This window comes from Vulpes vulpes, chromosome 12 (genome assembly GCF_048418805.1).
Source record: "Vulpes vulpes isolate BD-2025 chromosome 12, VulVul3, whole genome shotgun sequence".
NCBI classification, from domain to species: Eukaryota; Metazoa; Chordata; class Mammalia; order Carnivora; family Canidae; genus Vulpes; species Vulpes vulpes.
Genome location: NC_132791.1, coordinates 132,582,757 through 132,610,609, shown reverse-complemented (window position 1 = coordinate 132,610,609; position 27,853 = coordinate 132,582,757). Strand labels below are relative to the sequence as shown.

General features: G+C 50.1%; 1 long non-coding RNA gene across 1 annotated transcript in view; it reads left to right on the top strand.

The window, feature by feature from the left end:
* LOC140594712 (uncharacterized) overlaps window positions 1-27,503 on the top strand; it is a 31,328-nt gene extending 3,825 nt beyond the window's left edge. The window contains exons 3-5 of the long non-coding RNA XR_011995870.1: window positions 19,094-19,239; window positions 19,841-19,980; window positions 23,573-27,503. This is a non-coding gene — a long non-coding RNA (uncharacterized lncRNA). The remainder of the gene's footprint in view (window positions 1-19,093; window positions 19,240-19,840; window positions 19,981-23,572) is intronic.
* The last annotated feature ends 350 nt before the right edge of the window (window positions 27,504-27,853 follow it).

Here is a 27,853-nt window from a genome sequence, read left to right as displayed (position 1 = left end):
CCGTGGTTTCTCCTGAGGGCAATCACTCTCACGGTGAGAACTCGGTTACTCCAGTGTGGGCTGGTGTCCATGTCCCCAGGTTGGGATCCATGTCCCCGGGCTGGGGTGTATATCCCCGTGCTGGGGTCCATATCCTGGGCCATGCCCTGGGTCTCCTGTGGGCAGGTGTGTCCAGAGGTGGTGCCCCATGCTATCTTGGCTGTGAACCCTGTCCTCTGATGCCGTGCACACCCAGTCCCGTGGGACATAGGGAAGGGCAGCACCTACATGTAATTCTGGGTGTCTCTGCCTGTTGGTTGGACGGCCAGGCTGGAGGAGAGGCTTCCCGGGGCTGTGTGCACTGTTCCCCTTCATGGTGCCTGGTGGAGCCCAGGGGAAGACTGTCCTGGCCGGTGCTGGGTGCCCTGACCCTGTGCCCACAGTAGACCACACCACGGGGTCCAAGGCCTCAGTCTGAGTGTGCGATCTATCTGGCGTCAAGCACTTGGCTTTGCCGTTTACTAGCTTCTGGCCCTGGGCACGTCTTTGCAGTGGGCTGGGTTGGGCCCGGTTCCCTCTCATCCACCCAGTGGGCTCACGGCCCCTTCTCTGCCCGCCCTAACTCTGCTACTTGTGTCCAATAAGATAATTGGTGTGCAAGTGCCCTGTGGCCCCGGGGATGGTAGGGTGACAGCTGGAGTCTTTTGTGAAACAGTAAGTGTACGTCATAGGGAATTCAGGCTTTGTTGCAGCAGGTGGGAGAAGCTTCTCTCCCATCCTGACTCCAGCATCCCTCTTCTACCGCCGAGACGCAGCGTCATTAATTTACTTTTTAAAATATTTTATTTATTTATTTAAGAGAGAGAGAGAATGAGAGAGAGAGAGAGAGAGCGCACAAGCAGGGGGAGCAGCAGTCAGAGGCAGAGGGAGAAGCAGGCTCCATCTGGGGAACCCGAAGTAGAACTCAGTCCCAGGACCCCAGGATGACCTGAGCAGAAGGCAGGTCATGGTCTTAAAGAAAAAAATCTTAAAAAAAAAAAAATAGAAAAAATCTTAAAAAAAAATCCAAATGGATGGGATGATGCCATGCATATCCCCTCTTGCAGCAAAACCTTTCCAACCGTTGACATCTCCGCAGTCTTCAGATCCCACTGTGGGGTTTCCAGAAAGCAGTGTCCTCCCAGAGGGCCATGTGATTTTTGGAGGGGGTCCTAGAGACAGTTTCGAAAAACAGAATCACCCAGTGAGAAAATGATGCAGTTTTCGGGTCCCTTCAGCTCCTCCGAGGACATCAAGGGGGAAAGTCCTGGTGGGATATCGACACCTGTCCACACAACTGTGGCACCTGCTGGTTTCCCATGTAGACCCGAGGCCCAGGGGCTCGCACTCGCAGCCTTTGGCAGGAACCCTGCTCATGCTCTGTTCGTTCTTACAAGTTAGCTTTATTTTATAATGGTGGTGGTGACCCTGGCTTTTCATTTTCAGGTCGTCACAGCAAGATTTCCTTTGAAACTGAGAATTTATCTCATGAAGGAAACAGCCACCTTTGAAACATTATGAGATAGATCATAAGATGAGGGTATCAGCAGCTTACAGAGTAATCAACACAACCCATACTCCCTTTTGTTTTTTACTATGGATTTTTCTTTGTTTTTGTTTTTTCCTCCTATCTCATTTTATTTATTTATTTAGTTTCATCACATAGGTGCCTCCTTTTTTTTAAAAAAAATAGATTTTATTTATTTATTCATGAGAGACACACAGAGAGAGGCAGAGACACAGGTAGAGGGAAGAGCAGGCCCCATGAAGGGAGCCTCATGCAGAACTCGATCCCGGGACCCCGGAGTCATGCCCTGGGCCTGAGGCAGACGACCTGAGCCACCCAGGCACCCCTGACTACCCTCGCTGAGCAATGGTGAGGGGCTGGCAGGAAAAAAAAAAATCAGTGCCAGAAGTTTGTGCTCTAATCCTTTTATGTTTTGGGGAAATAATTTTAGATTTCCAGAGGAGTTCTAAGGACAGTACAGAGCATCCCCGACCTTGCCTGATGCTGACCTCTTACTAAGTGACTGTAGGACGGCTGCCAAGACCAGGAAAAAAAATTCATGCCAATTTGATGCTGCTGAGTCACCTACAGACCTTGTTGGACCTTTGGCAGTTTGCGGTCTGAGATTTTTTTTTTCCAGATCTGGACCCCACTTGGCCTGCAGTTGTCCCGCATAACAAAACCTGCTCTGGCCTGTGATTCTGTGGCCTTTGTCTTTCGAGACTATGATAAGTTTAGAAGGGCGCTGGCCCCTTATGTGGTAGGATGTCACTCCGTTTGGGTTCGTGGGGTGTTTCCTTGTGACAACCATGGGAGAGGGGTGCTTCTGCTGCTCGCTGCATCATGTCCAGAGCCACCATTGCGATGGTGGCAAGGTGGGGGGTGTTGGGGGCATACACACGCAGGTTGGCGGTTTGGGACACTCGAGGGCAGAGACAGTTTGCAGCCTTGCAGCGTGGATTCATGTCTGCTCGGCAGGCAGCCTGCTCCCCGTGGCCCGGCCTCCTGCGAACATTGTCCACTGCGGGGACCTGCGTCTGCCTCCCCCACCCACCCCTGCTCCCCGAAGCCGCCGGAGCGGTGATGGAGCGGTGATGGAGCTCACACCCTGTTGAGCTTTCATCGCCGCACTTTTAGAGACGCGCTCCCGCTAGCGCTGGCTCAAACGCGAGACAAGGCTCCTTGGATCTGATCTCTCCTCGGATGAAGCTTTTTGGCTGAATAAAGACGTCTGGGCGGCCGGGAGCGGGGACTCCCTTGGTGCAGTCCTCTCTGCCGTCTTCCTTTCCACCCCGGAGGAGGTTTCCCCACTGAGCTTGCTGTCACCGTCTGTTGCCGAACCTTTGCTTTCCTTTGCCCTTCTCTTCCTTCGGTTCAGGAAGACGTCGTGCGGAATCCTAACTGCTGTGCCCTCCGCGATCTGGACAGACTCCCTGTTTCCGCCTCCTTTGGGCCTGGACTCTCCCCTGGGGCTTGAGAAGGAGAGCTGGGAGCTCGCTCGTTCCTGCTGCTGGAGGCCGGCAGTCGGCTCAGGCCTTGCTGGGTAGTGTCCCGAGGAGAAAAGCCAATTCCCTAAAACCGGGGTGCATGTACCCGCAGCAAGAGCTGCACCTCAAAATAGGACACCTGCCTGTTCCCGCCTGGCGCCTGTGTCCACGTCAGGAGGGGATGGTGCACAAGGACGTCCCCAACTGTGACATTTCTCTGTGAGGTCAGGGTTGGTTCTCTGTGGCGAGATTGGCGATGCTATGTGTGTGGTGCCTGGAGGCGTGACCTGTGGAGCATGTGCACATGGGGGACATGAGCGGTAGTGGGATGGGATTAGAATTGTCTTGCACGACTCTCTGTTCCGCCGGGACGGGGGTTCCACAGAACAGGAGCCTGTTCCTCTGAGTCACCCCACAGAAACAAGGATGACCACAGGGGGCTGGGGATGCACCGTGACAGGAGGACAGGACAGGAAGACGTGACATGAGACTCTCGGCTGGCTTGGGGCATTTTGCTTCCCTCTGGGCGTCCTCTGGATGCTGCCGTTTTGCCTATATGCTGTTTTTGTTTTTAATTTATTTTTATTGGAGTTCAATTTGCCAACATATAGCATATTACCCAGTGCTCATCCCATCCAGTGCCCCCCTCAGTGCCCATCACCCAGTCACCCCAACCCCCCGCCCTCCTCCCCTTCCACCACCCCTAGTTCGTTTCCCAGAGTTTGGAGCCTCTCATGTTCTGTCACCCTCTCTGATATTTCCCACTCATTTTCTCTCCTTTCCCCTTTAACCCCTTTCACTATTTTTTGTATTCCCCAAATGAATGAGACCATACAATGTTTGTCCTTCTCTGATTGATTTACTTCACTCAGCATAATACCCTCCAGTTCCATCCACGTTGAAGCAAATGGTGGGTATTTGTCGTTTCTAATGGCTGAGGAATATTCCATTGTATACATAGACCACATCTTCTTTATCCATTCATCTTTCGACTCCAATGTTTATGGCAGCAATGTCCACAATAGCCAAACTGTGGAAGGAGCCTTGGTGAGTATACACTGTTGGCTTCCCTTGCCCTGTGCCTCCTTGGCCCTCAAAGGGCGTTCTTTCTGTCTGTTTGTCTGATGCTTCTTAGCTACCAGGGATCCTCCTTTGGATAACAAATAGGATTAGCCCTTCAGAGGAATCTGTGATTTCCCTCTTATACCGGTCACCTCCCCCACCTCCCCAGGACGTGTGTCTTCCCCACTGACACCCAGACCTCCTTTTGCAGTTTGAACCTCGTTTTTAGATGCTGGGCTCAGGCTGTCTGCAGAGTCACCCCAGTGGCAGAGAGAGCAGCCCTGCCTTGATGTGTCTGTGGGGAGTGACTGCGCTGAGGGCTTCTGCTTGGACATGCTGCTGTGGGTCGGCTTTTGCACATGGCCCTGTGGTGCAGACGCTGGTCCCGTGTGCTTCCAGCCTCATGCAGGCCCAGGCTCAGGGTCGATGCTCCGTAAGACAGCGCTGAACGACTCAATGGTGGAATGGACAGAGGTACATGCAAGCTGCGGCTCTCACACGGGGCCAGTCGAGGCCCTTGATGCTGCCGTTAGGCACTTCTGCTATCCAGCTCAAAACAAGAGCAACAACCTCCAAGAATCTCAGAGCGTAAAGATGTCAGGTCGGCCTTGCTTTAGCGAGTGTGTCTGTCTCCGGTCCTCACTCTGGAAATACTCCCTGGTGATGCTGCCCCTGGTGAGTCCTTCACCAGCTCTGCCCACGGCTGACAGACAGCCCTGCTCAAGGAGGTGAGTCCTGGGCATGGATGGGCTGCATCCCACATCCGTTCTCGTGTCACATTTGATTAATTTTGCTTCTAGCTTCATTAGGTCTCCTCCCGCATTTCACAACTGTCCTTCCACTGGGACATGGGAGGCAGCTGAGTGGGGAGGACGGAGCAAAGCAGGGGTGTCACGAGGACCCACAAATGTAGCCATGGAGATTGGCCAGCCCTGGAGCCTCCACCGCCACTCATGCTCATGGGATGAGCTCATTGCTGGCGCCGCAGCACTTCCTGGGCTCGAGTCATGAAGCTGTGGCCTCCGTGAGATACCACTTTCTGTGCTGTTAATCATCAGAGTGGCCGGCCAGCGCTGACCCATTTAGCCAAGGTGCACGGGCAGGTGACAGCTGCCATGGAGGCCCGTGGTCACGCGTCCTCAGGCTCTGTGATCTCTATGTGGGTCACCCTGCAGCTGGGTGACAGATCCAGCTTTCTGGCCAGGAACTGGCTTAAATGGGTCAGGGCAAGGGTTAGCTCTGTGGGCTCCACCTGAACCTGGGCCCTTCCTGCAGGGCTGAGGCCACCCTCCTCCCCGCCTCCCTGCTTCCTCACCTCCCCTCTTCCCCCTCCTCCCCCCTCCCCACCCATCCTCCTCCTCCTCCCCCTCCCACTCCCCATCCTCTCTTCCACCTCCTCCCCACATCCCACCTCATCCTGGGACTCTGAGGAATCATCCAGCATCTATTTAGTTCAATTCAATAATTACTTAGGGAGCTGAGCAGCAGATAGCCCGGGTCTCTGTGTCATCATGTCTGTTCCCATTGGTCCCTCTCTAATCTCATATGCAGCTGTAGAGGTTCGGCTATGGATGAAGGTTGAGCCCTGATCCTGGTCACAGACTGAGACCCGATCTTGGTCAGAGATGAGCCCCGACCCTGGTCACAGACTGAGTCCCGAATGCAATACTGACTGAGCTGTGATCACAAGACAACTCAGTGGGAGAAACATTGGTTATGGCTCAGCTCAGGTCACCCCCACTTCTGCAGTCACCAGTGGGAGAGTTGTGCCCTTCACGGGAGCATAAGTAACAGAAGAATCAGGGTAAACACATCCTGCTCGTGACCAAAGATGGTGACGATTATAGTAGCTTGTGTCCTCAGGTTTCTGACTCAGAGAAAGGCATTTCCGTTTCAGGCAGAGCCTGATGAGGTTTCCAGAGCTCTGTCTTGTGGTCTTTATAGCCTACAGAGGTTATTGTGTTTCACAGAAAAATTAACTGGCAATTCAATTTCTGAAAAAATGTTTGAAATTCTTGTAAGCCATGCCTCATTGTTTTTGCAAGACTGGGCACACAATGTGATAATTCCATCTGCAAATTAATTTCCCTTCACTTTTTCCTTAATTCAGCCCCTGACGTAAGTGCTCCGTTAGTCACTCATCTCTTTATTCAGGGCACATTTTACCTCCTGTGAGTCGGGCAGTCGAGGGAAGATAGGTGGGTCAGACGGCCTCTGTCCTCCGGCCCTGTGTAGAAGGAGGGCAGCTTTATCTCAGAATAAAAGGTTACAAGAGGCAGAATGTGAGCATTTCATTAGGAGGATGGACTCCCAGGTAGGGGAAGAAAAACTCTTAACCTTGTTTCTGCGGATAAAGAGTAGAAAGAAAGTAGGAGGCGACAAGGGCCCAACATTTATGGACTATGTGCCACCTGCCAGATCCTGTTGTGGTTGTTTTACATCTGGGATCTCATTGAATCCTCAGAACAGGGCTGTGAGGTAGGGTGATTGCCCCATTTACAGATGGAGAAACTGAGGCTCTGGCCGGTTGGATGATCTGCTTGAGATGGCGTAGCCAGCAAGGACCAGAGTCTGGACTGGAAGGCAGAGCTGTCTGATGATAACACGTCACTGCTCTGGGGATGACCACTCTGCCGTGTGGTCTGCAGCTTTCCTGCTTCCTGTCGGCATGCAGGAAGGAGCTGGTGCGGATGTAGATGTCAGTGATCCTGAGACAGAGTGACTCAGAGTGCCCTGCTGCTTCTGCCTCAGGACTAGAGAAGAAATGGCTAATGTTTCATTTTTTTGAGTATCTATTATGTTTCTACTGGGTGCTTTCCATACATTTGCTCATGGAATCCTCACGCTAGGAGGTAGGCATTATTATCTGCATTTTTTAAAAAGTAAATAAAGGCCAGAGAAATTAAATGTCCTATCTGAGGTCACCCACAGCTGGTAACGGGTGGAGTCCCGAGTAAAACCCAGGTTTGTCTGGGTCTGAGTCTTACTCCACACCTTACCATGCTGCCTTGCTGCCTCCCTTGTGGGGTGCTTACATCCAGCCCGACCGGGATGGTGTATGTTGCAAATTGTTGTGTGTGTGTGTGTGTGTGTGTGTGTTTAAAGATTTTATTTATTCATGAGAGGCACAGAGAGAGGCAGAAACACAGGCAGAGGGAGAAGCAGGCTCCCTGCAGGGAGCCTGATGCGGGACTCGATCCCAGTACTCTGGGGTCACGCCCTAAGCCAAAGGCAGATGTTCAGGTGCCTCTGGGTTGATTTTGACCAGCCCGTATCTATCTCCATTATGGGTCATATTTTCCTGATTTTTTGCATGCCTGGTAACTTGGTATTGCACACGCGGTTTTGTAAATTTTCCCTTGTCAGGTGCTGGATATTTTGGGGCTCCCTTAAATGTCCATGAGCTGTGTTCTGGGGTATAGCTAGGTAACTTGAAAGCAGTTCAATCCATCTAGAGGAAGCTTTCCAGGCTTGCAAGGCAGGACCAGAGCTGTGCTCATCATCCCCACCCACCCTTGTCCCGAGGCAGAGCCTTCTGGGACCCGACTCACTGCTTTGTGGACCTAAGCTCCGAGCCGGGGTGGCGGGAGCAGCACAATCCTGGGCCCCATGTGAGCTTGGGGTGTCGTCACCTCTCATCCTTTGCATGGTGCGTCCCCGGCTTTGGATGGTTTCCCTGCATGCGGGTGCAGCCAATTCTCAATGAACAGTTGAGCCAGAGCCTCTGCAGGGCACCTGAGCTCTGTCTGTGATGCTCTCTCCATGTCTCCCGACACCTCATTCCAGCACCTCAGCTCAGAACATCTGCTGGGCTCTGCTTCAGTTTTCCTCTCTGCGCTGCAACCCCGAAATCTGAGCTCCCAGCAGATGGATGCAGTTGGTGGTGAGGATAGCTAGGAGGCAGAGACGGGGATGTGGATGGCCTCCATGACACAGGGTATGGGTGAGGTAAACAGTCAGAGGCCTGATAGCAAGCCTGGAGAGGAGCTTGGGTTTAATCTAGAGGCCACGGGACGCCTGCAGACAATCATGAACAGCAGCAGCAGGCGTCCTCAGATTTACCTAAATAGCACTATCGTTAGTTAACATCATCTTCTACATGCTTCCCACTTGCTTCTTGAATCCACAAGACAACCTTGTACTTTGTTTATAAGGAAAATGAGCCACAGAGAACCCGTGGGCTTTGCCACCACTCTGGCTGCGGTACAGAGGCAGCAACACCTCCAGGAAGGGATGAGTCCTGAACCCAAAGTGGGGGTACAGGGGTGCAGGGTTGGGGAAAGGAGAGATACGGGGAAAGGACAATCACCAGGTTGTTATTTGCAGGAGCAAGAGAGAGAAAGAGAGAGTTGAAAGGGAAGACCCCCCCCCCCCCCCAGTGGTGCCATTCACTAAGACAGAGAAGGTGGGGACATGGGCAGGAGAAGGTGCCAGCATTGTCAGGTGTGCTGGGCTTGCATCCCCGGGCTCACAGGGAAGGAGGCAGCCAGGAGACCCACGGGCTGGCAGAGGTCAGGGAAGCATCCGGCAGGATTAGAGAATCGTCCACGTCTATGTGGAAGCAGCTACCTTGGGATAAATTGGACCCCAGGAAGAGGTGGACAGGATGACTGGTTCCATCTAAGGACCCAGGCAGGGATGGGGACTGAGAAGCGGGATTAGGGCTTGAGTTTCAGAACAAGTCATCCCGTTGTCTTTATGCTCAACCATGGAAACCTCTAACTACAGTTTGCAATGGGGGCACCTGGGTGGCTCAGTGGTTGAGCATTTGCCTTTGGCTTAGGGCATGACCCCGGGGTCCTGGGATGGAGTCCCACATAGGGCTCCCCGCAGGGAGCCTGCTTCTCCCTCTGCCTGTGTCTCTGCCTCTCACCTGCATCGCAGAGGAAGAGATTCGAAAATTCAAGACAGAGCAATGGAAAGTATTCAAAATGAAACATACAGAGGGATGAAGCATTTAAAAAATGACCAGAGGGCCCCCCCCCACCCCATGGGCTATGCAGCCATATCAAGGGGTTTCATAAATGTAGTTGGAGCCCCTGGAGAGGGGCAGGTGGAGAGAATATTTACAGGAATAATAAAATAAAATCATAAAAAATAAAATATCCCAATTTTATTAAGACTCTGAACCTCCATTCAAGAGGCTCAACAAACATCACAAGAAGCATGAAGATGCATCATGACCCAAATCACTAAAAAATCGTATCTGTATGACAAACATTGTCATAAACTTTCTTATCTCACATTAGTTCTCCTAAAAAACCCATTTATCTCCCCTAAAGAGACCTATCTGTACCTCCCAGAAGACCTCTTCTCTCTCTTCCCTTTCTCCCACTATGTTGAGCATATGAGCCCTGAACTCTAACCACCTGTCTGAGTTACTCATCACTGAGCACCCCTGCATGTATGAGCATCACACATGTAGACAAACAAAACTCTTTTTCTTGCTTTTCCATCTCTTGCCACTTTAATTAGCAGGCCCCTGAGTCATGAACCTAAGAGGGTAGAGGAAGAGTTTTCCCTCCCCTATACTACTCACTCTCAGCCCTCACCTCTGGAGCCTCGGCCTCTCTCCCCAGTGGGATTATCCAGGAATCATCCCCACACATGTCCACTTCCTACCAGGACTTCTTGCACTGGAATAATTTGTCCTTCTATCTGCTTAGGTTTAGGAAAACCAGAGCTTGCTCATTTCTTTGGGGGATGGGTTAAGATAAGTCCAAATGACTCCAAGGAGGGAGCCAGCTTCTCCCTCTGCCTGTGTCTCTGCCTCTCTCTGTCTCTCATGAATAAATAAAATCTTTATTAAAAAAAGAAAATTGCAAAGCCTTTGTCAAAATATTTGTTGTTGAATGCCTGTTTAATACAACTATCTGTACTCTGTTGTGCGATCCTCCCCCACACACTGAGGGTTTGCAATGGCAGTTGGAGAATAAGAAACTTTAGAAAGTAACTAGATATCTAGTTCAAGTGGCAGACAGTGTACGCTGGCAGCCGCCTCCTCCTGCCCTGAATTCTGAGAAGTGACTAATTATTTTAAGAAGGTCCCGTAACCACACTGGTGAGGAGGAAGTTGGGGAGTAATTATAAGGAGTCCTTTCTCAGAAGGCTGAACATCTCTGAAGGAGAGACACGAAAGACGGGGATGGCAGGGGTGGGTCCCCGATGTGGCAAGCCAGGAGGCAGTGACCCAGGGAGGGAGTACCCCCCTCCCGCCCCCGCCCCTGACTGGGGTCGATGGGGATGAAGTCCTATGGTCAGGTCATGGTGGCACTTCCCGTGGCTTGTTTCCAGGGGGAGCAGTGGCTGTCGGGTCAGAGAGGCAGGGCAGGGGCTGGGGTGGCTGACAACATGCCGAGACACCACCCAGTCCCTGGGGCCCGGCCTCATGGAGTCCTCCCCGCACCGGGTCTCGGTCCACTGGGTCCACTGCCGGGGACGCTGGGGAAGCTGCCGCGGGGCCGCGGGCCGGCTCCTCCTCCACGAGGGGTAGGGCCCTGATGCGGCCTCCCCACCGGGCAGGCAGGGGACTTTGCTGATGAGTCGCGAGCACAACTGGAAACTGGCACCACCCAGCAGCCCCACACACGACAGATGAGCTTTTCATCCCAAAGCAGAGCAGGACTCTGCACGTTCAGTGTCATCATCGCTCTAAGAGCCGAGAAGGACTGCAGCCTTCTACTCAGCCCTGTATCGGCACCCCCGTTCACGGCCACGTTCGCGGCAAAAGGTGGGGAGCCACTTGGCAGATGAGCAGACACACAAAACGGGGTATATCTTTTTGTTCTTTAAAGATTTTATTTATTTATTCCTGAGAGACACAGAGAGGCAGAGACAGAGGATCACAGGTGCCCCACATTTTCGTGATACACTCACCTGTCAAAGGACATGCAGGTTGTTTCCATACCTTGCCTGTTGTGAACAATGCTGCACTGAACATGGGGGTGCAGGCATCTCCTTGAGGTGTGGTATTCATTTCCTTCGGGTAAACACCCAGGAGTGGGATTGCTGGTTCAGGTGGTAGCTCTATTTTGAAATGCTTGAGGAATGTCTGTACTGGTTCCCACTGTGGCTGCAGGAGGCTGCTCTCCCACCAGTGATGTGCATGCTTCTGTTCGCTTGTCTTCTTAGCGGTATAGCCTTCTCAGTGGGTGCCAGGTCACATCTCACTGTGGCTTCGATTTTGTCACTTCCCCCAATGATGAGGGATGCTGGATACATTTTCATATACCTGTTGGCCCTTTGTATGTCTGTGGTGGAAAAATGTCCCCTCACCTGCTTTTAAATCTGATTATTTTAAAAAATCAATCAATCAATCAATCAACCAATCAGATTATTTGCTTTTTGTGCTATTGAGTTGTATTATGAGATCTTTACATATTTTAGATATTAACCCCTTATCAGATGCATGGTTGGTAAACATTTTCTCCTACCCTGTAGGCTGCCTCTTCAGTGTGTGGCTGGCTTCCTTTGCATAAGCTCTGGAATTTGATGTATTCCACTTGTTTATTTTAGCTTTTGTTGCCTGTGCTTTGGTCTGTGTGTGTGTATGTGTGTGTGTGTGTGTGTGTTTTCCCAAGAAATCATTGCCAAGACCAATGTCAAGCATAATTTCCTCTATTTTTTTCTTCTTTCACATAAGGCTGAGGATAGCTTTAGAAAGCTGTAAGCTGTTAAAAACCACTTTATTGCAGTTTGATTGACATGTAAAAAGCTGTACCTACTAAATACGTACGACTCAGTGAGTTTGGGATAAGAATGCACCTTTGCAAGCATCACCACCATAAGCAAATCCATGACCTCCCAGACTATCCTCTCACGTCTTTTATTTTTTTTTAATTTTTATTTATTTATTTATTTATTTATTTATTTATTTATTTATTTATTTATTTATTATAGGAACACAGTGAGAGAGAGAGGCAGAGACACAGGCAGAGGGAGAAGCAGGCTCCATGCACCGGGAGCCCGACGTGGGATTCGATCCCGGGTCTCCATGATCGCGCCCTGGGCCAAAGGCAGGCGCCAAACCACTGTGCCACCCAGGGATCCTCTCACCTCCTTTATTATTATTATTATTACTGAAAAATGTAAGTGTAGGTAGGTGTGATGAAAAGCTAAGAATAACCAGTGGGAGAATAAATAAATATGTGAATTCCAAACTGAGAAGAAAAATGAAACAAAGCAGGTTTTATCAATTCAACTAGTGCTAGAAAGGGAGAAATACGAACAACCAGAAAGTGTGGAAAACATGAAATGTTTGACAGGAGTACGCCTGAGTAACCATAGCCATGTGTTCAACTGACTTATAAAAAGAGATGCGCAGAATGAGTAAGAAACCTCAAATCCAGATTTATGTTGGTCACATGAGAAATCCTTAAGGCAAAAAGACAAAGGCATATTGGAAATGAAGAGATGAAAGATACAAGCAAATATTAGCAAATAAAGCTGGGATAGCAATATTCATATCAAGCAGAACAGAATTTAATGTGAAAAGCCTCATAAAGGGCAAATTGCAGTTTATAGGTAAAAGCAACAATCCAGCCAAGAATGATCACAATCACGGGCTGTTCAATCAAGAATGAACACCATAGATTTGAAATATTAAATAAAAACCAGGTAGAAACACAAAGAGAAATGTTTGGAGCTGCAAGCCTGTATAAACCCGAACAGGAATGCAAGGAAAGATTGGCAAAGCCTCATCCTTGACTCATCAACTGATGCAGCAAAAAGATAAAAAATAATTAAGAAAACAGAGTATTCAAACAGAAAAATAAAAAAGTTTGATTCTGTTACTTTTGTGCCTAACAGAGAAGATAATTCTGTTTCCAATCCCATCGCTTGTAATTATGTGTCAGATTAAAAACCAGCCTAGGTGGGGTCACAGAGAACCTCTGGATACATACCTGAAAAATGCAACAGAAAGAGTATTTACAATAAAAAGATAATCAAAGCACCTTATATGCTTGAAAGCTTTAGAAAACCACATGCACCTTTTGCAGTGCTCTCCGGTGAAAGAAGAAATCTGTATTTCAATAAAAACTATCATGGAGCAAACGTTGCGAGTCACAGACAGCATGGTATTCTGAGGGAAACTTGTAGCCGCAAGACTTTTATACGAATAAAAGGACTTAGGGGATCCCTGGGTCGCTCAGCAGTTTAGAGCCTGCCTTTGGTGTGATCCTGGAACCCCGGGATCGAGTCCCACATCAGGCTCCCTGCATGGAGCCTGCTTCTCCCTCTGCCTGTGTCTCTGCCTCTCTCTCTCTCTCTTTCTGTGTGTCTCTCATAAATAAAGAAATAAAATCTTAAAAAAAAAAAAAGAACAAAAGGGCTTAAAATCAAATTCATGTTTCAACCCAAGGGGCTAGAAAAAAACCCTCACAAATACAAAATAAAACTCCATGTCCTATTTTTTTAAAAAATAAATCTCCCCAAAGGGACACCTGGGGGGCTCAGCAGTTGAGTGTCTACCTTCAGCTCAGGCCATGATCCCGGGATCCGGGGTGGAGTCCCACATCGGGCTCCTTGTGGGGAGCCTGCTTCTCCCTCTGCCCATGTCTCTGCCTCTGTGTGTCTCTCGTGATTAAATAAATAAAATCTTAAAAAAAAATCTCCTCAAAGTAGCTGTAGAAGAATCCTTTATTTGGTAAGGGGTATTTATGAGGGACCTACAAAATATGACAGTCCATATTTCTGGGAGACCTAGTAAGTCAGGAAACAGAGGAGGATGCCGCTGCTCGGCACTGTTCCCAGGCCCCGACCCCTGGCCCTCAGTCCAGGTGTCCATCAGGACCATGTGGGAATACCAAGGTGCTGTGTACCTGCCCCCATTCTCTGGGGGTGGGGTCCGGACATAGAGGCTCCACAAAGCTCACTAGCTTATGGAATCAAAACAATCTCTGTTCTCTATGAAATGAGACAAAGGAAAATAAGTAACACACCGATGCCAGAGAAGAAGAGATAAAACCATAGGATTATTTACCGACATATTGAAGAGAAGCAACCTGCAAGCTGGAAAAATGATTACAAGAGTTTAGAAGATGATGAAATACGAGACCAATTTAAAAGAAAAGTTGATAGTATCTCTTATGTGTTATCAATTGTGCATGAGAAAATGCAATAAAAGTCTCAGGAAAAAAACAATAACAACCAAAACTGTAAAAGGAAAAAAAAACCCCAAAATGCAAAAGACCTTGATGAAGGTAATTGTGGTTTCACCAAAGACAGTCTAAATCAATGGAGAGCCGCTGTTGTGTCTACAGACTCGAGCACTCGGTTGTAAAGAAGCTAATTTACTCTAAAACATCTCTAATCTCAGTGCAATTTCCAACAATATCCATCATGGAACGTCCATTTTAAAAAAATACTTTATTTTTATTTTTAAAAGATTTTATTTACTTAACAGAGACAGAAAGGAGAGGGAGAGAGCAAGAGACAGATTCTCCGCTGAGCAGGGAGCCCAATGTGGGACTCGATCCCGGGACCCTGAGATCATGACGAGAGCCGAAGGCAGATGCTCAGCCAACTGAGCCCCTCAGGCACCGCCGTCATGGAACTTTCTAAGTGAATTATAAAATTCATATAAAAGAGGTGATGTGCAAGAACAACCAAGAAGAATTTGTGAAAGGGTATCAATGATGCCCAATATCTCATCCTACAAGATATCAAAACACAGTGTTTGGGATTAATGATAATGTTGGTGCTGGCATGGGGAGGGGGGGCAGAAGCAATGAACCAGAATAGAGAAGCCAGAGAAAGAGGATAATGGGAACTTAGTCTCGGGAAAATGGCAGCATCTGAAAGGCGTGAGGAGGGACGGATCCATCAGCATAGATCCGCTTTGGCTGCACGTGACAGAGAAACCAAGAGAGCTGGGGCACCAGATTCCGGGATGAGGTTTGCAGCCCCACGGCTGCATCCACTCTTTGGTGCACTGACTCGATTCTTGGGTTTTCTTGGGGTTCAAGATGCTTCTGCAGCCACCGCCGGCGTTCCTACATCCCACGCGGGAAGGAGTAAGGAAGAGGGAGGCTGAGACCGGGGTTCTTTGCTGCGGTAACCCCTCAAAGAGCCCGCCTGGAGGCCGTACCTCCTGACTTGTGCTTACATGGTGTCAGCTGCACCAGGGACTGGCCGGTGTTCTTTGCAGGGTGCTTGTCGCCCCATTAGCAAAAGCATTATGCTAGTGAAGAACAGGGCAAAATGGATTTTGGGTTGATAACTAGTGGGTGACCCAGTTGGCATGACATGCACGTTCTTCCTCTGGTCTGGGGTCATGTTTGAAGTCAAACGATCTAGGGGTGCCTGGGGGGGTGGGGGAGCTTGGTCAGTGGAACATCTGCCTTCAACTCAGGTCATGACTTCAGGGTCCTGGGATAGAGTCCAGCGTCGGGCACCCTGCTATGCAGGGTGTCTATTTCTCCCTCCCTCCCTCCCTCTCTCTCTGTCTGCTACTTCCCCTGCTCATGTGCTGTCTCTCAAATAAATAAATACAATCTTTAAAAAAAAGTAAAGTCAAACGATCTTCCTCCAGCATAATGACCCATGGTGGGGAAGGAGAAACAGACATGTGCAAAACACTCCACCAGGAAACGGGAGAGAACCCCATAGAACTACTGAGACAGTCCCCGGGGCAGGAAGGGCAACACTGGATGCCCTGTCGGGGGAGCAAGGTACGATTTTTGGTGACCCTGTCTGGCAGCCCCTGCTTCTATTCTCTGGGACAGGGCTGCCAGATTTAGCAAATAAAAATACAGAACATCTAGTGCAATGTTCATTTTGGATAGTAATGCTTAAGTGTATCTCCAAGACTGCATGAGATACCAGAACACTACCTGCAATTTGTCTGAAACCTGCATTTACCCAAGTGCCTGGGTTTGGTCCCACGACCCCGCCAGGAGTGGCACTTGTCCACCCTCTTTATCATGGTGGCATCCGACGCGGTAACTGGAGAGTTTGTTCACGGTGCCTGCCTGATTTTAGATCCCATTTTCTGGAGAAACTGCTTTAGAAATTAGAGTCATAAGCTCTTGATGGCCAGCCATGATTATATTTTATTTTAAAATATAAATATCGCCTCCTCTTCCTTTCTTGCTCTATCTACCGATGATATCTTCTCCAATGAGGCTTGCAGCCCCTGGCTCTACCCGTTTTCCCGTTGATGTCATGGGAGTGCAACCTTGGTTAGAGACCCGGGATGAGGCTCAGCTTGCGAGCCTATTTACGAAGATTTGCCCTGCCATCCCCCCCCCCCCCGAGGCTGGATTTAATGCACTGGGGTGGGGTGGGCTGGGGGAAAGGCAATGCTCTCCATCTCACCTGCATTGACAGGCCTGCCGGCTGTGTTGGTGAGTCGTTAGTCTTCTCTTGCAAAGCCTGCAATTATTCAATTAGACCTTCTAACTGCTTCAGTGGGAGACAAAAGCAGCCGGAGTTTCTCAACCTTGCAAAGCTCCAAAGGATGGGATTCTGGGTCTGTGTCGCCCGCCATGGGCGAGGAGTGTCTTCCTTAGCAGCGAGGCCTTTCCTTTTAGTTCTGCTTGAGGACTGAATTCATGTCCATCTTGGGCTTTGAGAAAGGCAGTGAGAAGGAATCAGCATGTTCAAACTTTCTGGAATTTTCCATATCGTTCCCTTTCATACCACAGTCTCGTACAACCAGAGGCCTGCTCCCTAAGTTGAAAGGCTGACCTAGTATTTTTCCTCTTCATTACTGGGGTCACCCGTTCTCCCACCTGCAGTACCTAGGTCCCTAACAGCCACATCTTCCCTTCCTACCTTCGGCCCTTTGTATATTTTGGGTTCTTTTACTTGGGCACCTCATTTCTGGTACCCAAAACTTGCATCAATCAGTATGAGATTAGCTGCATATGACAGAAAACCCTTTACATGACTTGGCCAATGTAAAGCTGAATTAACCATTTCTCATAAAAATATGAGCTATGTCCAGGGCTGGCACAGCAGCGCCGTAGAACCTAATGTCTCCTGTGCTTTGGCTTTACCATCCTAAGTGAGAGGTTTCCTTTATCAGCGGTTTTCTCATGGTCCAGGATCCAGCTGCCAAACTGCTTTCCAGCAGGGAAGAAAGGATGGGAGCAGAGGGAACATGTGCACACCTCCCAGGACCACCTGCTGGAAACTTCTGTTTGCCTCTAATTATCTACTCTTCTTGGATGTGGAAAGAGCTCCAAAACCTGAGTTAAAATAGTGCACACACAGGTGCACATGTGCTCAAGAGAAGGATCTGTGTAATTTGGAACTATGTGCCCTCTGTTTGCATCTACTGGTACATATATTCTTGATGTGCATCTCTATCTGTATCTGTATCCGCATCTGTGTCTGCATTTATATACCCACAGTTCTGGAAGTACTGTCACCAGTCTAAGAACAGTGGTACCTTGGTAAACAAAACAAAACAAAACAAAAGCAGAAACAAAAACAAAAACAAAAAAATTGCACTTTGCAAAAAAAGATTGTACCTTTCCAAAAATGATTGCACTTTGCAAATAAATAAATAAATATAAGGATTGCACCTTTGCAAAAAATGATGGCAGTTTTGCAAAAAAAGATTGCACATTTGCAAAAAAAAAAAAAAAAGATTGCACTCTTGCAAAAAAAAAAGACTACACTTTGCAGAAAAAGATTGCACTTTGCAAAAAAAGATTGTGCCTTTGCAAAAAAAAAAAAAAAAATCACAATGTTACCCAATAAAGAGTTGCTATGATCACGTAATGTAAGGGAATTATTTACGGACAAATATTTTGTAAATTCTGCTGGCATGCACACAGATTGTGACATGTCATCATGGCCATTGGTGTTACACTGGACCATTCACCATACAATCTGTATCATGGTGCCTCACCATGCCATGATGTCGCAACGTGTGATCACGTGGAGTGAAAGCATAAAGAAATATTAATGAATGTCATGTACATGAAAGTGCCAAGTAAAGTGAGTGGCATTTAAAAGCTTGGCTTCAAGGTGACCGTCGAGTTCATGGCTCGCCCGACTCTGAGCTCGGGACTCTTTCCATGGGGCTGCTTCCAAACTTTACCTCATTCACCCCTCTTCATCTAATGATTACATCCTACATGTTCACTGGCTTGTTTTTCTTTTCCTTTACGTTCCATTTAACCCCTTATCACTGAAGCGGTTATGTCCAAAGGAAATTTCTTAGATTGGCAGGAAAGTGCCCACAGCTATGGATTAGTTGCGTTGGACCCAGGACCAGCCCGTCTCTCCTGAATTAGAAGGTACAGCGGTTATTTTACAGAGTGGTTAGCATCCTGGGAAAACAGGAATGTTTATTTTTGAAAGTGTAATATGTCCCTGGCGTTCGACATAATTAATCAGTATTATTATTATTTTTTTATTTAAAAATTTTTTTAATTTATGATAGTCACACACACACACAGAGAGAGAGAGAGAGAGAGAGAAGCTGAGACATAGGCAGAGGGAGAAGCAGGCTCCATGCACCGGGAGCCCGACGTGGGATTCGATCCCGGGTCTCCAGGATCGCGCCCTGGGCCAAAGGCAGGCGCCAAACCGCTGCGCCACCCAGGGATCCTGATTAATCAGTATTATTGTTATGAAGTTGGTGTTTAAAACAATTCTGTGGAAATAATATGGAGTCTGTGAACTTCCAGGATCTATCTGCCTTGAAAGGAGGGTTGGGATCAGAGTCTGTGGTTGGCGGGTGGAAACTGGCACATGGGATGAGTGTAAAATCCCGGGGAGCACAGGGAAGCTCAAAACGGACTCGGCCACAGAAGGTCTCAGTGTGGGAGCCGCGCCCCATGCCCAGGAGTTAGATCGTGTACCTGGTGGCATGAACTTCCATGTTGAAAATTGATTAACTGGTATTTATTCAGCTTTAAAAATCACTATTGTGTCACTCTCAGTGTTCACAACAAGGCGATATAGTAAATTAAATGCATCTCCAATTATTCAGAGCTGCTCCTCACAAGTATTAGGCCTAAATACTGTGTTTTAATACTGTACTTAATTTCTGCACCATCAGGTGACTGCCTGTTGCAGCTTCCTCCCAGGGGCCGGCGGCCGTCTGTCCGGGGCTGCAGGTGATGTGCGGTTTGTCCTGAAAGCCCTCCCTGGCTCCCATCCTCCTCTTTTCCTACTGAGCCAGGCTCAGCGGTTGCTCCTCCACTGGTAAACACCGGGGAAGGTTCCAGGAGGCTGGGGGAGCAGGGAAGGGGCTGCTGCAGCTGCTTACCAGGTTGGGAGGGAACAAAGTCCGGAAATGGTGACACACACCACCCCCCCCAACCCGCCAGCTTGCGCTCTTAGGTTACAGAAAAGGGGACGCGTGATGGAGCCATGCCATTACCTTCTTCTAGAGGCGAAGCTCCCCAGACCCTGAGACCCAAGCCCAGGAAGGGGAGGAAAGTCAGGAGGAAGGAATGGTTCAAAGTCAGCACACGTCCGTTGCTCGATGCATCAGATGCACACATGTGGCCGCAGCGCCCTGTCCACGGGGCTCAGGCATCCCCTCCTTACTGGCTCGTTGTCAGAAGCCAGGGTTGGTGGCTCCGCGGCTGGCCGCGGAAGCCTCCTTGGCTCCATCTGTCAGGGTCTCACCGGCAGGACCTGAGCCCGGATGTGGGGTCGGGGGCACCGGCAGCCCACCTTCTGTTGGGGCCTCATCCTAACCCTACATTGATGTTAGCAGGATTGCAGTCAAGACTCATCACCTTCCAGATACTATTTCTTCAGTTTTGTTTCTCTTCTGTGTCTCCTCCACCCTCCCCAGGGCCAGTGTTTCGATGGCTTTGTTCACTGAGGGATCCCCTGTACTTGCCTCCCCCAAATCTGTTGGACCCATGGAGTGAATTAACCAATATCTACTTGCACTCGCTCACCACGCGTGCGTGCGCCGCTGCGTCAGCCAGGGTAGGTTGGGTCATGTTGCGAAAAATGTACTCTGACATCTCAGCGGTTTAACAAAACAGAGATTTATCTCTCCTTCACACCGTGTGTCCAGCCCCGGTTAGCAGGGTGGGCGTGAGGCAGGGTGGGCCTCACACGGTCACTCAGGGACCCAGAGTGAGGAAGTTGCTCATTCCGGAAGGTTGCTGTCTGCTACAGCTCTAGGACAGAGAGAGGGTCATAACTGGGTCCTCTGAGAAGGGCCATAAGTCACTGAGACATGGGGGAGTCCCACTTTGATAACATCCCCATCACTGTCTTGGCTTGGGGGTGCAGGATGGTCTGCAGCCTGAGCCACCACCTTGAGACCAGAAGGCTGTCCTGTGTGCAGTGGGGACTCAGGATCTTGCCCAGTACCTTGAGGACTCCTGGGTGCAGCTTTGAGGCCCTGCTCTGTTGTGTTCTTGATCATCCTACAATATTCCTGAATATCCCATCCCCTTTCTCTGCTGTCTGGTCTCTCTGGGGAGCACCTCATTTCCCTGATTTCTCTGCTCCCCCAGCATTTCAGAGGGTCAGTGCTGTGTGTGAGCCACCACCCGTTACAGGATCGGGGTCACAAGAGGAGGTCCTTTCTCAGGACAGCACAGCACATAATATGGGATATTGGGAATCCCCAGGCATGAAGCCCCAAGGTTACCCCTGGATATAAGCGACTTCTACCAGTATTCTTGCACTGCTGGACTCCAGGTGCCATCGCCTCCCGCCCCCCTTTCTGCTCCATCCCCCGGGTCCTCAGTGTCCCCAAGAGCTCACACAGGGCTGTCCAACCACATTTTTAGCCGCACGCACACTTTCCAGGCTACGCACACAGGGATCCCTTTTGGAAAACCAAACACCTGTGCAGGTACGTTTCTGAACAATGGCTTTTCTCCTTGTCTGAAGAACTCATAACCCCCCTCCCCCCATCCTTAATGTCTTTGTAGCCTTGTCAGGGAGGCATTGGGTCACGGGGTCACAGAAGGTGGGCTGAGGGAGGCCTGAGTCCATCTACTTCACCTCCTTAACCGCTCCATTCAGTGCAGATGGCCATACCCTGCCCGCAACCCCAGCCTCAGGACCACGGTGGTCCAGCTCATTTTGCCACGTGGGCCATTCATGCACTTGAGCTTCCACGTCCTGTCCTGTGGGAGCCCCTGCCTGTGGTGTGGCCACGGGGATGGAACATGGCGCGGGAGACTGGGCGGCCCTTGGTTCCCACCGCGGTCGCCGACCCACTGACAGGGGTAGACCTGATGCCCCCCCGGGGACTGCGCTCCTGAGGTGGGCTGCTCTGTCCGTGAACCTGCCTGTTTGCAGCCAGAATGGCCAAGGAGGGTGTCTGCCGGGGTGTGGCATCCTGGGCAGAGGTGGGGACACAGTGCTCCTGAAGCCTGTGGCTGATGGTGCCTGCACGGGGCGTATTTGTGCAAAACTACAGAAGTTCGAGCAGCCCGGGTGGCTCAGCAGTTTAGCGCTGCCTTCGGCCCAGGGCCTGATCCTGGAGACCCGGGATCGAGTCCCATGTCGGGCTCCCTGTATGGAGCCTGCTTCTCCCTCTGCCCCTCTCTCTCTCTGTGTCTCTCATGAATGGGTGAATAGAATCTTTAAAAAAAAAAAACAAACAAAAAACAAACTACAGAAGTTCTGGGAGACTAATGGCAGAAGTGGTGCAGGGACCCAGGGGAGGAGTCGTTGGGGGTCCCGGGCAGTGACCTGGGCTAAGCTGGGGCTCCTGCCTTGATGGGATGGGGAGGCGATGGGGGCTGGGCTGGATGGGACCCCCCCACCAGGAACCTCTGCGACCATGACTTGACCTTAGAGGACCAACTGCCTGCCCGGGGCCGTGGCCGCCCCTGAAGCTGCTGCCACTACCACGGCCTGGCTCTTGTCTCTGGCAAAGTCACACCACCTCTTGGAGCACCTTCCTGCCCCCGGGGGCTGTGCCACTCCTGGCTGGCAGCAGGGGCAGCTCTGGAGCTGGCAGATGGCACCCGTCTGCCCCTTGGATACCACCCAGATTCCCAGGAGGGGCTGTGAAATCCTCAGATAATTCTCAAATAAAATTAGTTTTAATACATTTCCACTTAAAAATAATAAGTGCCAGACAGAACGGTGGAGGGGGGAAGAGTGGGCTGCAGAAGGCGAGCAGGGAGTGAAGGCTGCCGCCCCAGGGAGACAGCCAGGTTGGGGGAGGCACCCCAGATGCTGGGTGGGGGCCCCGCGCTCCCCTGAAGGTGCCACCAAGAAGCGCTCACCGCAGAGCAGGGGGTCCCAGGGAGGGCGCCCCCCCCCCCATGACGGCCACACCCTTCACACTGCTCCCTGCTCAGAGCTCTGGCTGATGTCCTCCCGTGGCCGCTGCTCTGCCCTCTCCCTCCCTCCTCCTCCTCCTCACCCCATCCCTTTCTCTAACCTCCTCTGTCTTCTTGATCCTCCTTTTAAGTTCGAGCAACAAGGATTCGAGGCCCCACAGAAACTGGCGCCGTGTGGCCCACACTCACCCCCTTGCAAAGAGTGTATCTCCTCTCCTCATCCCTGCATTTCACTCCCACAACCTTTGTCCCTGTCCCAGCCCCACCTCCCCCGGGTGCTTCCTGCCACCAAAGCCCGGTCCCCACATGCCCCTTCCCTCTGTGAGCACCTGCCCCCCAGCACTGCCTCCTTGGTCTCTAACTATGGGCACCCTTGCTCTGCCTGCCTCCTGTCTTTGTCTTTCTCTGTTTCTCCTCTGTCTCTCCTCTCTGTCTCTGTCTCTGTCTCTCCTCTCTCTCTCTGACTCTGTCTCTCTTCTTTGTCTCTGACTCTGTCTCTCTCTCTATCTCTCTCTCTGTCTCTCACCATCTCCCTCTGTCTCTCTCTCTCTCTCTATCTCCCTGTCTCTCCTTTCTGATGCAGGTGGCAGGCTGGCCACCAAGCTCCCCCAAACCAGCTAATGCCTCCTCTCTGCCTCTGACTCTGTCTCTCTCTCTTGCTGTCCCTGTCTCTGCTTCCCTCTGTCTCCCTCTCTCTCTCTGTCTCTCTTCTCTGTCTCTGTCTCTCTCTCCATCTCCCCCCTCTCGCTGTCTCCCCTGTCTCTCTCTCTCTGCCTCCCTCTGTCTCTCTGTCTCTCTCTCCATCTCCCTCTCTCTCTGTCGCTGTCTCCCTCTGTCTCTCTCTCTGCCCTTCTCTGGGAGCCGCCCTGTCTCTCACAGGCTTTCTTGCTGGGAGGCCCCGAGGATGTGGCGGCTGCCATTCTGGGTCTTTAGCCTCTGGGGATGGTGAGGACTGGGGTCTTAGGGATGTCCAATGGGCCCTCAGCCAACCAGCTGCCTCCTCCATGCCAGCACCTCCTTCCTCCCGGCACCCCCAGCGCAGGACCAGACCAGAGGCCTCACCCTGGGACCTGGGCCCCCCTGCTCAGAAGTGGGATGGGCTTCCAGCGTCCCGGGTGTGTGTGTGTGGGGGTTGGCCCGAGGAGGCATTTGCTGCTTTGGGGGAGCTGGGTGGCCGGCCTGCCCCCTGCATCATTGGGAGGAGCCACGACTGCGCCCCATGTGACCTCAGGGAGTCTCAGCTTGAGAACTGTGTTTTCCAGTGTCCGGAAATATCTCCTCGGCAGTCGGGACTGAAGAGCACGCGGTAGAGGAGACAGAGAGACAGGGAAGGAGACACAGTATTTGCTAGGCATGGGTCTGTGCGTGCATGTGTGTGCTTATGTACACGTGTCTGTGTGTATGCCTCTGTGCCCCCATGTGTGCATGGGTGTACTGTGCACTCACGTGCATGTGTGCACCCATGTGTGCAAGTGCTAACGTGTACACACAGTGCAATGTGTGCTCATGCACACATGTGCATACATGTATGTATGCTCATGTTCATGTGTGCACATGTGTGCAGTGTGTGCTCGTGCATGTGTGTATTGTACGTTCACATGCATACATGTGCATGTGTGCTTGTGTGTGCATACATGTGGAGTGTGCATGCTTGTGCATGTGTGTATGCACATGTGTGTATTTTCCCTCTCTCTCTTTCTCTTGCCTGGAGTGCCTGCCTTCCTTTCCTTCCAGCCCAGGGATTATTTCCTCCAGTGCCACTTCCCTCCTGTGGCCCCTCGCTGTCTGCGTGCCTGCCCCGCAGGACTCCTCCCTCCCTGTACCTAGTCCTGGGACACTGGGCTTCTTCCGCTTGGGTTCTGTCTGGTTTCCGGCGGTGATGCAGTGGGGTTCATGTCTTGTTCTGCACAGCAGGCCGTTCCCTCCTGACACACCCAGCCCCTGCTCACGGCAGCAGAGACCACAGGCCAGGCGGTTCCCGTCCCCATTGCTGACCCATTCCTTGTGTTTTGGGACGTTGCCACCTGAGTGTGACAGTCTTACAGCCCCTGGGGCCACGCTGCCCGTTACTGATAAAAATGGGGGCTGGGTCTCCATCCCAGGTGTGCTGGGAAACCCACCACCTTCCCTCAGACCTCCCAGAATTTTTCAAAATCCTACATTTCTTCTGCTCCTAACCAGCCATCTGATGCCATGCCTGTTGGTCTGACCAAACTCGCTTCCCCAAGGGACCCCTGGGGTCAGAGCGTTTGGGTCGAGGTTTGGGAGCATTGGGTCATAACCCTGAGTAGCAGACGTGTGTTCAAATATTAGAAGTTTCTGATCTTTTCCAGGGAGGTTTCATTTTACATTTTAAAAACCTTTTCATTTGGAACAATTCTAGGCCTACAAAACACTGCAAAAATGGCATGAAATATTTCCACGAACCTTTCACCCTGATCTCCCAAATGTGAACATGGTGCACACGTACCTCATGATGATTAAAAAAAAACCCAGATAATTAACATCGTTGTGATGGTATTATTTAAATTGTAGCCCTGACTCAAATTTCAGCTGATCTGGTGTTTCTTCCTGATTCATTCATGGTATGTATTTTGGGGAAGAATGGCACAGAAGTGATACTGTGCCCTTTTAATACTTCATGCCGGGAGCACATCACGTTGAGGTGTCCCATCGAGCGATAACTTCGATGTGCCACATCTACAAGTCTCCTTGGGTGGAACCTTATCGTTTGTCTCTCGGGGCTTAAAGGGTATCCTGTGGGAGGACACTTGGAGACCATGTGAATATCCTGCTTCTCATCCTATTTTTGCTCCCTAGTTTCAGCATTGTTAATGATTGTTGACTGAAAAATTATTACGGTGTATTTGCCAAATGGTGATTTTGTATTTCCATCATTCCTCTCTTCTTATTTGTTGGCATCCCATTGCCAGAAAGGGCATCCCCTCTTCCTTTCCTTTCCTTTCTTTTTCATTTTATTCATATTTGTATTGGCTCATGGACATGTATTTTATCCTATAAAATATAATCCATTACAGTCATTATTTATCTTGTTCAAATTGTCTTAGATTTGACCCCTGTGAACCTTTTCAAGGTAGGACATACGTCCTATACACGCACCATCAATTTTGTGCACTTCCTTACTTTCTGGTATCATAAGATGTCCCAGGGTTGTCTTGTACTTTCCAGGCCAGCCCTGGAATTCATGGCATCCGAAGATCCCCATAACATAAGAACATTATGTTATGTGAAATAAGCCAGACATGGAAAGACGAATCCTGTTTAATCTCACTTCCAGAGCCAGGGGGTAGGGCAGTGGTTGCCGGCGGCTGGCTGGGGGTGTGGAAACAGGGAGTCGTTGGCCAGGCAGCATAAGGTTCCTGTTATAAGATGGGCATGACCCCGGGGTCCTGAGATTGAGTCCCACATCGGGCTCCCCACAGGGAGCCTGCTTTTCCCGCTGCCTCCTGTGTCTCTCATGAATAAATAATAAAAAGAAATCTTGAAAAAATTAAAAAATCTAAGATGGGTAAGTCCTGGGCTCTGATGTATAGCATGGTGACCACAGTGCATAATGATGTTCTGTACACTTGAAATTTGAAAATGGAGTGGATCTTAACTATTATCTCCACCAAAATAGTAACTACGTGAGATGACAGACATGTTAATTATGTTGATGGGGGAAATATCTCCCAATGACTATGGGTATTATATTGTCACATTGTGTATCTCTTTTTTTTTTCAAAGATTTTATTTATTTATTTGAGAGAGAGGGCAAGTAGGGGGAGGAGCAAAGGGGGAAGGAGAGAGAGAGAGAGAAGCAGACTCAGCACTGAGCGTGGAGACTGATGCAGAGCTCGATCCCAGGACCCTGAGATTTATGACCTGAGCTCAAACCAAGGCTGGACACTTAACTGACTGAGCCACCCAGGAGACCTCATGTTGTGTATCTTAAAATTAAAAAAAAAATCAAACCTTTGATGGCTTGAAAAAAAGATCTGTGGCTCCTTGGGATGCAAAATGGTACTTAGCAGCCACAATTTGCTTTCTAGGTGCGCTTATTGATAGAGAACAGGGACGCAGCAGGATATTAAATACTTGATGTTTGTACCAGCCAAACAACTTTTGGAGTAGATTTTTGTGCAAGAATAGATAATTAGTAAGAAATTAAAAAACTTTTAGGTGAAAAGGTCTTTCTGGGGCACCTGGGTGGCTCAGCGGTTGAGCATCTGGCTTTGGCTCAGGGCTTGACCCTGGGGTTCTGGGATTGAGTCCTGCATCGGGCTCCCTGCAGGGAGCCTGCTTCTACCTCTGCCTGTGTCTCTATGTCTCTTATGAATAAATAAATAAAATCTAAAAAAAAAGAAAAGGTCTTTCTGTTTCTCGATTTTGTTCTAATTGTTAATTTTGCTACGCTGTGACCAGAGTGTGTTGTTGGTGACATTTTCGCTTTCAGGGACTTATCGATGTTTTCTCTGTGACTTAATAAACAATCTGTTTCTGTGCGTGTTGCACATGTGCCCGAGAAGAGAGTGTGTTGGCTCTCATCAGAATATAAGGCTTGCTATACATACTTGAGCTTCTTTACTACCCTTGAAGAAATGGCCCCACCTGCAGACCCTCCTTCTCTTTCTGCAGGACGCTCCCGCAAAATGATATCAGAGGGATCTGGCTCCCGTCACAAGGAGGAAGTGACCCCCATGTAGCTGGCTGCCAACCTGAAGGCACCTGCATGTTTCTGTCCTCACCGTGCCTCTCACGACATCTGGTACTCCTGGCCGACTGAGCAGACTGCATATAAGAGCCACATTTCCCAACCTCCAAAGAGGAACTGGCAGTTCCCTCCCCAACACTGGCTCAAGGATTGACATATGGCCTGAATGGGGCCACCACGGGGTGAGAAGTTTTCAGGGGGTTATGAGAAAGAAGCTGCTCCCTTGCTGCCACATGGACTCTAAACGGACCCCTCCTTTCTCCAGGTGGTGGGACAGAGGAGGGGTAAGTGGAGTGTTGTTAGCCATGTTGCCACCACCAGGGAAGCTGACAGGAATGAAGGCAGAGGGGACAAATGGAACCTACCACACTATGGATGACACTGTTGAGCCACTGAATCCAACCAGATCCGAAGTGTCTTTTATTTAACTAGAGGATTTCCAGGTCATGAGCAAATAAATCCTGAGACTGTTTGTGCCAGTTTTTTGGGTTTCTTGACTTGCAATACAAAGATTCTGGATGGACAGCCTGGTGGCTCAGTGGTTTAGCGCCGCCTTCAGCCCACGGCCTGATCCTGGAGACCCGGGCTCCCTGCATGGAGCCTGCTTCTCCCTCTGCCTGTGTCTCTGCCTCTCATTCTCTCTCGTTCTCTCTCTCTCTCTCTCTCTCTGTGTCTCTCATAAATAAATTAAATCTTAAAAAAACAAAACAAGACAAAAATTCTGGATGGGATCAGAGGCTGTGGAGGTTTGTGGTGACCAGTTCCCCTCTCTGTCCTGTGCAATTCCTCTCTGTCCCATCAGGGAGACCCACACAAGGTTCTGCTCTGC